The sequence below is a fragment of the Nycticebus coucang genome, chromosome 7 (assembly GCF_027406575.1).
Source record: "Nycticebus coucang isolate mNycCou1 chromosome 7, mNycCou1.pri, whole genome shotgun sequence".
NCBI lineage: Eukaryota > Metazoa > Chordata > Mammalia > Primates > Lorisidae > Nycticebus > Nycticebus coucang.
In genome coordinates this window covers 130,410,348-130,424,813 of record NC_069786.1, presented here as the reverse complement: position 1 = coordinate 130,424,813, position 14,466 = coordinate 130,410,348, and the positions used below count along the sequence as shown (strand labels likewise).

General features: G+C 40.8%; 1 protein-coding gene and 1 pseudogene across 5 annotated transcripts in view; one reads left to right on the top strand and one right to left on the bottom strand.

Moving 5' to 3' along the window:
• Positions 1-14,466, bottom strand: part of LOC128590125 (UDP-glucuronosyltransferase 1A1) — a 264,050-nt gene that overhangs the window by 175,075 nt on the left and 74,509 nt on the right. The window lies entirely within an intron of this gene.
• LOC128590126 (exportin-T-like) lies at positions 8,946-13,564 on the top strand (annotated as a pseudogene).

Sequence of the window (14,466 nt, the reverse complement as noted above, 5' to 3'; positions counted from 1 at the left end):
TCCCGCCAGGCATAAAACTGAATAAAACTGTATATATTCTCTACCTGCAATTCTGAACTCCCAGCACTCCCCTCCACTCTCACCCCAAGTCTGGAAGCCTCTCCCCCATGGTGTCCAGATTCTTGGGCATTTTCTCATGAGGTATGGACAAGGTGTGGGCTGTTGCAGGTCTGTGCTGATTCTGCAGCATGGGTGAAAGGAGAGTCATGCTGAAAAAACAATCAATAGAATCAGACTCTATTCATTTCATAGTGCCAAAGAAGATGAAATATTTGGGAGTTTACCTAACAAGGACATGAAAGATCTCTATAAAGAAAACTGAGAAACGGGGCGGCGCCTGTGGCTCAGTGAGTAGGGCACCGGCCCCATATGCCGAGGGTGGTGGGTTCAAACCCAGCCCCGGCCAAACCGCAACAAAAAAATAGCCAGGTGCTGTGGCGGGCACCTGTAGTCCCAGCTACTCGGGAGGCTGAGGCAAGAGAATCGCTTAAGCCCAGGAGCTGGAGGTTGCTGTGAGCTGTGTGATGCCACGGCACTCTACCAAGGGCCATAAAGTGAGACTCTGTCTCTACAAAAAAAAAAAAAAAAAAAAAAGAAAGAAAACTGAGAAACTCTAATAAAAGAAAACCTGAAATGTTAACAAATGAAAAAATATACCATGCTCATGGCTGGGAATAATAAACATTGTTAAAATGTCTATACTATCCAAAGCAATATAAAATATTAATGCAATCCCTATTAAAGCTCCACTGTCATACTTTAAAGATATTGAAAAAAATAATACTTTGTTTTATATGGAATGAGAAAAAAAACTCAAATAGCCAAGATATTACTCAGAAATAAAAACAAAGCAGGAGGAATCATGCTACCAGATCTCAGAGTATACTATAAATCAATAGTGATCAAAACAGCATGGTATTGGCACAAAAACAGAGAAGTAGATGTCTGGAACAGAATAGAGAACCAAGAGATGAATCTAGCTACTTACGGTTATTTGATCTTTGACAAGCCAATTAAAAACATTCAGTGGGGAAAAGATTCCCTATTTAACAAATGGTGCTGGGTGAACTGGCTGGCAACCTGTAGAAGACTGAAACTGGACCCACACCTTTCAGCACTGACTAAGATAGACTCTCACTTAATTAAATATTTAAACGTAAGACATGAAACTATAAAAATACTAGAAGAAAGTGCAGGAAAAGCTCTTGAAGAAATTGGTCTGGACGAATACTTTATGAGGAGGACCCCATGGGCAATTGAAGTAGCATCAAAAATACACTACTGGGACCTGATCAAACTAAAAAGCTTCTGCACAGCCAAGAACATAGTAAGTAAAGCAAGCAGATAGCCCTCAGAATGGGAGAAGATATTTGCAGGTTATGTCTCCAACAAAGGTTTAATAACCAGAAATCCACACAGAACTCAAACATATTAGCAATAAAAGAACAAGTGATCCCATCTCAGGGTGGGCAAGGGACTTGAAGACAAACTTCTCTGAAGAAGACAGGTGCACGGCCTACAGACATATGAAAAATGCTCATCATTCTTAATCATCAGAGAAATGCAAATCAAAACTACTTTGAGATATCATCTAATTCCAGTAAGATTAGCCCATATCACAAAATCTGAGGACCAGAGATGTTGGCATGGATGTGGAGGAAAGGGAACAATTCTACCCTGCTGGTGGGAATGCATACTGATACATTCCTTTTGGAATGATGTTTGGAGAACACTTAGAGATCTAAAACTAGACCTGCCATTCAATCCTATAATTCCTCTACACCCTACTAGGTGTATACCCAGAAACACAAAAATCACATTATAACAAAGATATTTGTACCAGAATGTTTATTGCAGCCCAATTCATAATTGCTAAGTCATGGAAGAAACCCAAGTGCCCATCGATCCACGAATGGATTAATAAATTGTAGTATGTACACAATGGAATATTATGAAGCCTTAAAAAAAGATGAAGAGGCTCAGTGAGTAGGGCGCTGGCTCCATATGCCGAGGGTGGTGGGTTCAAACCCAGCCCCGACCAAACTGCAACAAAAAAATAGCCGGGCGTTGTGGCGGGCGCCTGTAGTCCCAGCTGCTCGGGAGGCTGAGGCAAGAGAATCGCGTAAGCCCAAGAGTTAGAGGTTGCTGTGAGCCGTGTGATGCCACGGCACTCTATCCGAGGGCGGTACAGTGAGACTCTGTCTCTACAAAAAAAAAAAAATATGTAAAAAAAAAAAAAAAAAAAAAAGATGAAGACTTTACCTCTTTCATGTTTACATGGATAGAGCTGCAACATATTCTTCTTAGTAAAGTATCTCAAGAATGGAAGAAAAAGTATCCAATATACTCAGCCCTACTATGAAACTAATTTATGGCCTTCATATGAAAGCTATAACCCAATTATAACCTAAGAATATGGGGAAGGGGGAGAGTGACAGGAGGGAAAAAAATAATAAAAAACAAAAGAAAGAAAATATGGGGTGAATGAATCAGTACAGCAAAATACTAAAAACTATTTAACCTAAGGGTGGATCTATGGGCATACATCACATTATAGTCTCTCCTTCATATAACATTGAAAACTTTGATAACAAAAAATAGAAATAAATAATTTTGATGGGATGACTTTGACTTACTCAGTTAGCATCTAAATTTGAATGTAAATTGGAAGCAGAACCTGAGAGAGGTGAGAAAAGCACACATCTCTTATTGCTGTGTGACTACATCCCACCTTCAGTGCTCCAGAGCTCCAGCTACCCCAAATTGTGTAGACTGAACCCGAACTCCTTGTAGCTGGATCCAGTCATTAATTCTGCTGGAATTCACCTAATGCTGAAAAAGGCTGAAACTGATTGTTTTCCCACTACAACTAATTCAATGTTCTTTGGAATTATGGTCTACCATGCTTGCCAGAGTATTTAATTATTCACTGGATGTAATTTGCCTGAGTAGCTCAGTGGTATACTGTTACTTGCCACCTTCAGGAAAATCATTTACATTAGATCTGACATACCACACACAAACATGGGCACATGCACACACTCAAACAAACATGCACACAGAGAGAATAGACACTGTACACTCAGACACAGATGCACAAACACACACAGAATATGACTCTGTTACTCTATCACTAAACAACGTTCCCTCCTCATCAGACAAATGAGGTTCAGATGATGACTCTTGCTCTCTAGCAGGCACAACACCCTGTGCTTTTCCAAGACACGGGGTTCCCACCTGAAGTGAGGAAGGAGAGATGTACAGTGTCCAAGAGTCTTTCTATGCAAATTTACTTTTATAGTTGTGTTGTATCCAAGGCTCTCTGTCAAACAGTCTTCTTTGAAATCTCAATTCCTCTTTGAGAATTCACCTTGATTTATAATTATAATTATAAACATATAAATTAATATATAACAACCAAATGTATTTCTCCCTTAATAGGTACATAAAATTATTTGATTTATAGATTTTATAGATATAATCAAAAATATATAAACTATATATTGTTCAATATGTTTCATGTTGTATAGACATCTCTGTATAATAAGTAATATAAAATTATAATGCTATGTATAGATTTTGTATTTCTAAACCTCCCAGGGTAACCCAAGAAGTTGTAGGGCCCTACACTTGGCTGAAGGGCAGGTAGCAGGCAAACCCTGGGTGGTGCTTGGTGATGTAGTTGATGGAGGGTAAAGGGGAGGAGACTTTAGACGACCTCAGCCTCTTACTCTACAACAACGGTTCTCTACCCCCTTTTAACAATGAAAATACATTGTGGCTCCAGGAATGCTGAGAACCACTGCTCTACAATAACTGGCATCTTCTTGCCTGCTCTTGGCAAAAAGTCATGACTAATTTTGAAAGACCTAAAACTGTAGTTATCCTGCTTTTTGTCATAGAATGAGCATTATCCCACTTTCCCACCAGTTGGCTAAAAATCACTCACCAAACATTTGCAAATGCCTGAGGGAATATGACTCTGTTACAACATTTACTGAATCTTGGAGGAAGACAAAATGGTAGATAAAAATGCATAGTCCATCCCAAATAAAATAAAAAGAGCCAAAACTATGTTTTAGTTGTCAATACATTATACCCCATAAATGCATTAATGTACACAGTTATGATTTAATTAAAAAAATAAATAGTTAAAAGAATAGTTCAAGTGCTAAACGTAACATCCACTCTTCACATAAACTCTTAATCTCAAAGTAATTTAAAATTGTCTCTATTTGAACAAAAAGTCAGTTTTGTTTCTTGAATGGGGAAAATAATTAAAGTGGTTTGAATTCAACAACAAAAAAAATAGAAATGGGAAAACTGCCCTACAAACAATAGTTTTATAAATAATAAATGCCTAAGAATAAATTCTAGTAAGAGATAAAATACTTATATAAAGTGCCAAATTTCCTAGATAGACATAAAACAAGATCTGGATAAATAAAAAGGAATACATACTTCTCCATAGGAAAACTTAAGTGCAAAAGATGCCAATCACTTGCAAATTAATAAACATATTTCATATAAAAATAACAGAGTCCTAAAGGTTTGTTTTTAGTTTTGGAAATTGTTAGACAAAACAATTTTAAATTTTGTGAAGGAAAATAATGAGGATAACCAAGAACATTTAGTGGGAAAAATTGGGTATAGGGCTTACCATGCCAGATGCTAAGACTTACTAAAATACTAGTATAATCAAAATATGGTAAGACACATAAATATAATTAACTTAGAGTCCAGAAGCACATGTAAATAGATGTATAAATTTAAAATATGACACAGATGCATTTTAATTCAATGAATAATGGATAAATTTTTTATTAAATGGCATCAAGACAAGGGACTGTCCATTGAGAAAAGAAATAGACCATTTTTTGTGTAGATTACAGTTCTCATGGGGAAAAAATAATACTATCACTGTTAGAGGAATTGAAAACACTATAACCCAGTCAACCTAAGAATAGGGGGAAGAGGGAAAGGGAGGGGAGGGAGGGGGGAGGTGGGTAGAGGGAAGTGGATTGGTGGGATTACACCAGCGGTGCATCTTACAAGGCTATATGTGAAACTTGGTAAAGGGTCTGTAAAGCTAGTGAATGATGCCCCATGATCATATCAATGCTATGATTTAATAAAAAAAAAAGAAAAGAAAACATTAAAACAGTGGGCGGAGACAAGATGGCTGACTGAAGCCAGCTTTCCACAGAGGCTCCTGTCCAGAAGGAGAGTTAAAGGACAGAAATTTAGCAAGTAACCTGGAGGATTAGAGCTGCACCAAGAGAGAAGGTTGAAGAATGCACATCAACCCCCCTGAGGTGAGCTGTGACCCCAAGGATACAAACAAAAGGTACAAAATCCATCAACAAGTGGACGGGAGTCCCCTCCCCCAAAGAATGGCCCCACAAACAAACGAGCAGAGTTCAAAGGTTCTCCCACTACACTTCACAGGAGAGACCCACTAAAAACTGGACCTACCTCTTCTACTAGGGTGCCACAGTGTTCTCCTGCCAGGCATAAAACTGTATATATTCTCTACCTGCAACTCTGAGTTCCCAGCACTCCTCTCCACTCTCACTCTGAGTTCTGGAGGCCTGTCCCCCAAGAGTCCAGATTCTTGGGTGATTTCTCGAGGGGTGTGGACATGGCCTAAACTGCAGCTGGTCAGTGTTGACTCTGTGGCACAGGAGTGAGGAGAGGACGGTCAGCTGAGAGGGAACCACACCGGAGCGGCAGTGCCCCAAGTGCAGAGCAGCAGCCGCCTTTTGGCAATAATAGGGCTCACTCCCAGATATTCCAAATCCACACCTCCTGTCTCCCTGGGCAACCAGAGGAGGCCGGTCATCTACTCAGGTGGCAACCACCATGAAACAGATCTGGGATGGAAACGCAGGCCCTGTGAGTAAAGGGTTTGCCTGAGGTGGTACTGGCCTGGGTAGAGCGTGGGGACTAGAAACACATGCAGAGAGCCGGGAAGTTCTAGGGTGGCGCTGACCCAGAGGACTGCTTTACTGAGCCTAAGACGCACCCAGCCCTCACGGGATATCAGCGTATAGACAAAGGAACATGGGAGGCTAGAACTGACAGCTGAACTGAATACAAACCTGCAAGAGCAAAGACAGTGCCTGAAGCACAGGCTCTGGGAACTTAAAACAGCTTCTTTTCTGCAGGGGAATCTAGCAGAAAAAATTCCCGCAAAGTTGTTCTGTTCTGTTCTGTCAGTAACATCAATCAGGGGCATGGTTGGAACTGAGTAAACACGCCCCAGCTTCCATCAAGCACCCGAGGTTGTCAAACCTCACCTCCCTCTGCTAGATAGAGGCAGAGCACAGCAGCCTGGCTGAGCATAAATAGAATTCCTTGTGATTCAGGCAGGTGTAAACCCCTGGAGTATCTGTTCACTACAGGCAACTGGCTATCAGTGACCGGGTGTGACAGAGGTGCAAGGTGGGGAAGGAGGCATCAACCTTCCCAGACTGATCTATTTGCTGGGTGGGTCCTCCTGACTCCACAGAGCACTGGAGCAAGCCATATCAGTGTAGTCACCAGACCCCTGCGATCCAGTTGCCAGAGACCTTTTAAACTCTCCCACCTGAGACAGGTGCTGACTGAGACAATTGATTTGGACTTTTTGAACTTAGCCAAACGCCTGAGGACTATTCAGGTGGTGCCCTGGGTGTGTGGTTGGAGGAAGGTTTGATTTTCCTTTTCTAATTGTTGCCTGTAGGGGGTGGGGTGACATAATTGCTGGTATTTCTCCACAGCTGAGACTTCAACCCAGAGTAACTGTTTCACTAGGGTCAAACAGAGACCAGCTGAATACAAGACAGAACCACTTAGCCCCACCACACCAAACAGGTCCCCAGTTTCTCATGCCATAACACTGTATGAGTCCTCAACAAATCTCCAGGTGAAAAATCAAATGGTGTAAAACAATCATGGGGCGGAATCAGCGGAAAAGCTCTGGTAACATGAATAACCAGAATAGATCAACCTCCCCAAGGAAAGATATGGCAGATGTAACTGAAGATCCCATTCATAAACAGCTGGCCAAGATGTCAGAAATCGAATTCAGAATTTGGATTGCAAACAAGATTAATGAAATGGAGGAAAATTTAGAATTAGAAATTCGAGCAGCAATTCAAAAGTGGGGATTAGAAATTCAAGGAGAAATTCAAAAGTTGTCTCAAGAATTTAATGAATTCTAAGACAAAACCACCAAAGATTTTGACTCACTAAAGCAAGAATTTGCAGGCCTCAAAGATCTGAAAAATAAAGTAGAATTCCTCAGTAACAGAGTAGGCAAGCAGAAGAAAGGATTTCTGACATTGAAGACAAAGCCTTTGAATGCTCCCAAACTCTCAAAGAAGAAGAGAAATGGAGAGCAAATGGATCATTCTCTCAGAGAGCTCTGGGATAATCCAAAGAAAGCTAATATCCACCTCATTGGAATCCCTGAAAGTGATGAAGTGGCCTTGCAATGCACAGAGGCCCTTCTCCATGAAATTATGAAAGAGAATTTTCCAGACATGCCAAGAGATTCTGAAATTCAGATACCAGACAGGTTCAGAACCCCAGCATGACTCAATCCAAATAAGACATCCCCCAGGCATATCATAATTAACTTCACTAAAGTTAATATGAAGGAGAAAATTGTCAAAGCAGCAAGACGAAAGAAAGCCATTACGTATGAAGGGAAGAGTATTAGAATGACTGCAGATCTCTCTGCTGAAACTTTTCAAGCCAGAAGAGGGTGGTCATTGACTTTTAATCTCCTGAAGCAAAATAACTTTCAACCCCGGATCCTGTATCCAGCTAAACTGAGTTTCATTTATGATGGAGAAATTAAATACTTTAATGACATTCATATGTTGCAGAAATTTGCCATAACCAAACCAGCTCTCCAGGATATTCTCAGACCTATCCTCCATAACGACCAGCCCGATTCTCTAACACAAAAGTAAACTCACTCAGGAACTTTCGATCAAACTCCAACTTCCACAGTGGTGAAAGGATTAAAAATGTCCACTGGACTTTCAAAAAATTCGATACTAAACATTTTACCAGACTTATCAATATTCCCCATTAATGTGAACAGCTTAATCCCAGATCCAGAAATGTTGGCATGGATGTGGAGGAAAGGGCACACTTCTACACTGCTGGTGGGAATGCCCACTAATATGTTCCTTCTGGAAGGACGTTTGGAGAATACTGAAGAGACCTAAAAATAGACCTGCCATTCAATCCTATAATTCCTTTACTAGGTTTATACCCAGAAAACCAAAAGTCACAATATAACAAAGACATCTGTACCAGAATGTTTATTGCAGCCCAATTCATAATTGCTAAGTCATGGAAGAAGCCCAAGTGCCCATCGACCCACGAATGGACTAGCAAATTGTGGTACATGTATACCATGGAATACTATGCAGCCTTAAAGAAAGATGGAGACTTTACCTCTTTCATGTTTACATGGATGGGGCTGGAACATATTCTTCTTAGCAAAGTATCTCAGGAATGGAAGAAAAAGTATCCAATGTACTCAGCCCTACTATGAAACTAATTTAGGGCTTTCACATGAAATCTATAACCCAGTTATAACCTAAGAATAGGGTGAAGGGGGAAAGGGAGGATTGGGAGGGGGGATGTGGATGGAGGGAGGGTGACTGGTGGGATTACACCTGCGGTGCATCTTACAAGGGTATATGTGAAACTTAGTAAAGGTATAATGTAAATGTCCTAACACAATAACTAAGAAAACGCCAGGAAGGCTATGTTAACCAGTGTGATGAAAATGTGTCGAATGGTCTATAAAACCAGTGCATGGTGCCACATGATCACATTAATGTACACAGCTATGATTTAATAATTAAAAAAAGAAAACATTAAAACATAATATGGAGAAAATGTTTATATATAGGGAGAAATATATATATAGAGAGATACAGATATATAGATAGAGATAGAAATACATATCAGGTTTGCAAAGACCTAAACTAGTTGAAATCCAGAAAACAGGACATTTGCACTGGACTGTTTATCACAGCTCAATTTACAATTGCCAAAATGTGGAAACAACCTAAAAGCCCACCAACCCAGGAATGGATTAACAAGCTGTGGTATATGTATACCATGCAATACTATTCAGCCATTAAAAAAGATGGAGACTTTACATCTTTTATATTAACCTGGATGGAGCTGGAACACATTCTTCTCAGTAAAGCATCACAAGAAAGGAGAAGCAAGAATCCAATGTACTCAATTCTAACGTGAAGGCAGTAGACAATCTCTTACACACCCATACAAGAGGAAAATTCAAATCAATTCAAGGTGAGCGGTGAGGGAATGAGGGAGTGGGGAGAGGGGAGGAGTGAGAGGGATGGGGGTTTAAGGTGTACGGCACACCTCTTAGGGGGTGGGACACAAGTATAAGACTTTACCTAACAGATGCAAACCTAATTCTTTGTACCCTCTATGAACCTGAGCCAACTAAAAAAAAAAAAACATCCAGAAACCATTAAGGAAAAAGTTAACCAATGTGACTACCAAAACATGAAAGTCCTATGTAACAAAATATGAACAGCTAGAAGAAAAATGTTCGTGGAACACATAAAAAGCCATGTGTTAATATCCTTAATACTCACGAGCCTTAAGCAATAAATTATAAAAAGACAAATAGACCCATAAGAATGATTGAAGAGCGTCAACATGTCGTTCACAGAAGAAGTGCAAATAACCTATATTTCTATGAAAATGAGAAGTAAAAATTCAAACAGTTACACACAATTTGGTTTTTGCCCTGAAAATCAACCACATTTTAATGTGTGACAACATTAGAAGCTGGAGAAGGGCCTGCCTGCTCGGTAGCCTACCCGCCCGGCGCCACTCAGGAGAAGGTGCCAGGGGACGCAGAGCAGCTGGAGGCGCGTGGCCCCGGCCCCTCCATCTCCTGCGTGGGCGCTGCGGCCGAGGCCGAGGACTACAGCGACAAGAACCCTCGGGAGTGCAGGCGGGCAGGCGGCATGGAGCGATAGGAAGATGTTTGTGGATTCTTCTGTGGGATCAGAGGGCACGCCTATTATAACCGGGAAACTCCAAGTATAGCAGTGAGGATGGATGAACAGGCTCTTTTAGGGCTAAATCCAAATGCTGATTCAGATTTTGGACAAAGGGCCCTGGCCTATTATGAACAGTTGAAGATTTCCCCAGATGCTTGGCAGCTGTGTGCAGAAGCTCTAGCCCAGAGGACATACAGTGATGATCACATAAAATTTTTCTGCTTTCAAGTACTAGAACATCAAGTTAAATACAAATACTCAGAACTAACCACTGTTCAGCAACAGCTAATTAGGGAGACGCTCATACCTTGGCTTCAAGCGCAGATGCTGAATCCCCAACCAGAGAAGACCTTTATATGAAATAAAGCAGCCCAAGTCTTCGCCTTGCTTTTTGTTACAGAATATCTCACAAAATGGCCCAAGTTTTTTTTTGACGTTCTCTCAGTAGCGGACCTAAATCCGAGAGGAGTAGATCTGTACCTCCGAGTCCTCATGGCCATCGACTCAGAGCTCGTGGACCATGACGTCGTGCACACATCAGAGGAGGCTCGTAGGAATGAATACTCTCATAAAAGATACCATGAGAGAACAATGCATTCCAAATCTAGTGGAATCGTGGTACCAAATACTACAAAATTATCAGTATACTAATTCAGAAGTGACATGTCAGTGCCTTGAAGTAGTTGGGGCTTATGTCTCATGGATAGACTTGTCTCTGATAGCCTAATTAGCATTATAAATATGCTGCTAGGTCATATGTCAATAGAAGTTCTCCAGGAAGAAGCATGCGACTGTTTTATTTGAAATTGTAAATAAAGGAATGGACCCTGTTGATAAAATGAAACTAGTAGAATCTTTGTGTCAAGTGTTACAGTCTGCTGGATTTTTCAGCATTGACCAGGAAGAACATGTCTACTTCCTGGCCAGATTTTCTAAGCTGGTAAATGGCATGGGACAGTCGCTGATAGTTAGCTGGACTAAATTAAGAATGGGGATATCAAGAATGCTCAAGAGGCACTGCAAGAGACTGAAACAAAAGCTGATGCTGCAGCTCCTGATCCATGAGGATGATGACATCTCTTCCAACATTATTGGGTTTTGTTACAATTATCTTCATATTTCGAAACAGCTTACGGTGCTCTCGGATCAGCAGAAAGCTAATGTAGAGGCAATCATGGTGGCTGTTATGAAAAAATTGACTTATGATGAAAAATGTAACTTTGAAAATGAGGGTGAAAATGAAGCCATGTTTGTAGAATACAGAAAACAACTGAAGCTGTTGCAGGACAGGCTGGCTCAGGTCTCCCCGGAGCTGCTGCTGGTGTCCGTTGGCAGAGTGTTTAGCTCTACACTGCAGAACTGGCAGACCACGCAGTTCATGGACGTGGAAGTGGCCATAAGATTGCTGTATATGTTGGCTGAAGCTCTTCCCGTGTCTCACGGTGCTCATTTCTCAGGGGACGTTTCCAAAGCTAGTGCTTTGCAGGATATGATGCGAACTTTGGTAACGTCAGGAGTCAGTTCGTATCAGCACACGTCTGTGACATTAGAGTTCTTTGAAACGGTTGTTAGATACGAGAAGTTTTTCACAGTCGAACCTCAACACATTCCATGTGTACTAATGGCTTTCTTAGATCACAGAGGTCTGCGGCACCCCAGTGCAAAAGTCCGGAGAAGGACCGCGTACCTGTTTTCTAGATTTGTCAAATCTCTCAATAAACAAATGAATCCTTTCATTGAAGATATTTTGAATAGAATACAAGATTTATTAGAGCTTTCTCCACCTGAGAACGGATACCAGTCCTTGCTGAGCAGTGATGACCAGCTATTTGTCTATGAGACGGCTGTCTATGATTGTCAGCAGTGAGTACCCAGCTGAGAGGAAGCAGGCCCTAATGAGGAATCTGCTGGCCCCACTGATGGAGAAGTTTAAAGTTCTGTTAGAGAAGTTGATGTTGGCACGAGATGAAGAAAGGCAGGCCTCTCTAGCAGACGGTCTCAACCAGGCAGTGGGGTTTGCCAGTCGAACCAGCAAAGCTTTCAGCAACAAGCAGACTGTGAAACAATGTGGCTGTTCAGAAGTTTATCTGGACTGCTCATAGACATTCTTGCCAGCCTTCAGTTGTCCCTTACAAAAAGGACATTCTCAGAAGTGGAGTTCGCACTTTCCTTCATCGAATGATTATTTGCCTAGAGGAAGAAGTTCTTCCATTCATCCCATCTGCCTTAGAACACATGCTCAAAGATTGTGAAGCGAAAGACCTCCAGGAGTTCATTCCTTTTATCAACAAGATTACAGCCAAATTTAAGGTGCAGGTGTCGCGGTTCCTGCAGCTGATGTTCATGCCCCTGCTGCACGCCATCTTCGAGGTGCTGCTGCGGCCGGCAGAGAACCACCAGTGCGCGGCGCTGGAGAAGCAGATGCTGCGCCGGAGCTACTTTGCGTTCCTGCAGTCACCGGCAGCGGGATGAGAGCCGTCATTGCCACCCAGGGTGCGGAGAATGTGTAAAGAGTGCTGGTCACTGTTATCCAAGGAGCAGTTGAATATCCAGATCCAATTGCACAGAAAACGTGTTTTATCATCCTCTCAAAGTTGGTAAACTCTGGGGAGGTAAAGATGGACCAGTGGGATTTGCTGATTTTGTTTATAAGCACATCGTGCCCGCATGTTTCCTGGCGCCTTTGAAGCAGACCTTTGACCTGGAGGCTGCGCAGACAGTGCTGGCTTTATCTGAGTGTGCAGTGACACTGAAAACCATTCATCTCAGACGGGGCCCAGAGTGTGTTCAACAAGAATACCTGCCCTCCTTGCAAGTAGCTCCAGAAATAATTCAGGAGTTTTGTCAAGCGCTTCAGCAACCTGATGCGAAAGTTTTTAAAAATTACTTAAAGGTGTTCTTCCAGAGAGCAAAGCCCTGAGGACCAGATCACTCTGTGTGCACTACCTGATCAAGAATTCAGTTAATTATTTATAAAGAAGTGACTTTTGTGTGCCATTCTCACTGGTCTTTTTAACATTGTTTTGAGCTTCTTATTGGGATTTTTCTGTAAAATGGGTATAATTTTCCCTAAACACAGGTATGTGACAACAAGAGAAGTTGTGTGCATGCCAACTCAGATTCTTCTATATGAAAATGCTGTTGAAAGACACAGCAGTTATCTTAGTACCTTAATTTTTTAATTTGAAACTTTAATTCAAGTCCTTTTTAAGACTATAGCTGTGGAAAACAGGGTACTTACTTTTTAAAAAATTGCTGAATATAAAATGTTTGAAAAATATAATTGTCTTTTATGTGTGCAAACGCATAAAGTATGGGAGGTATAACAATCAAAACTAATTTTTTTGTAGATAGCCATTACATTTCTTTAAACTGTCTCAATGCCAATGTGTATTCTACAAAAGAAAATGGTTTCATAAATTAACTGATTTAGAAGTAGGTACCAGTGTTGTACATTTTTTTATAAAAAATAAAATAAATTTTATGTAGCAAAATCTAAAAAAAAACAATTCAATTTAATTTAAAAAAAGAAGCTGGAGAAGGTATGGAAAACCAGAACTCTCAGATGCCATTGGTCAAAATATGAGATTGTTCAATAAAATGAAAGAAATTTATCAAATATGTTAAAAGGTAATATCTGCAAATCATTTGACCCAGCAATGCCACTTGTGGGACTACAGACTACAGCGATAAAGGAAGTATTTAAGAACGTTTGGGAAACTTCTAAATATCTATCAATATCATTTGGTTGAAAAAAACAATTGTGTATTCCAACCAAAAACTTACACAGATATTAACAGAATTTGTTGTATCTGTATGCATTGACAGGTAAAGCTATCTATGACATATTGGCAGGTGAAAAAAGTAAGGCAAAGAGCAACATGTCCCACTTAATAATAGATTATATTTAAATAAAAGAGATACAATAATTTACATGAGGTATCTGGGTAAACAAAATGATTTCAAAAACTGAAAACAATGTGTACAAAACTGCTAAAAACATTACTCAGTATGGGTGGCACAGGATTAACAAAAAAGGCAAGCTGCACTTCTTCCTGTGTTTCTCATTATTTTTCCATAAATAGTGTTAAAAGTGAGCCAGAGAGAGGCCTCGGCTCTAAAAAATAGTGGGGCATCTGGTGGGTGCCTATAGTCCCAGCTACTTGGGAGGCTGAGGCAAGAGAATCACTACATCTCAAGAGTTGGAGGTTGCTGTGAGCTATGATGCCACAGCACTCTACCCAGGGCAACAAAGTAAGACTCTGTCTCAAAAACAACGTACAGCCTGGTAGTTGGTAATTGTGGCATAAGCCTATAATCTCAGGTACTCAGGAAACAGAGCTGGAAGGATGGATCCATCCCAGAAACATTCAAGGCCATCCAAGGCAACACATTCACATCCTATTTCTAG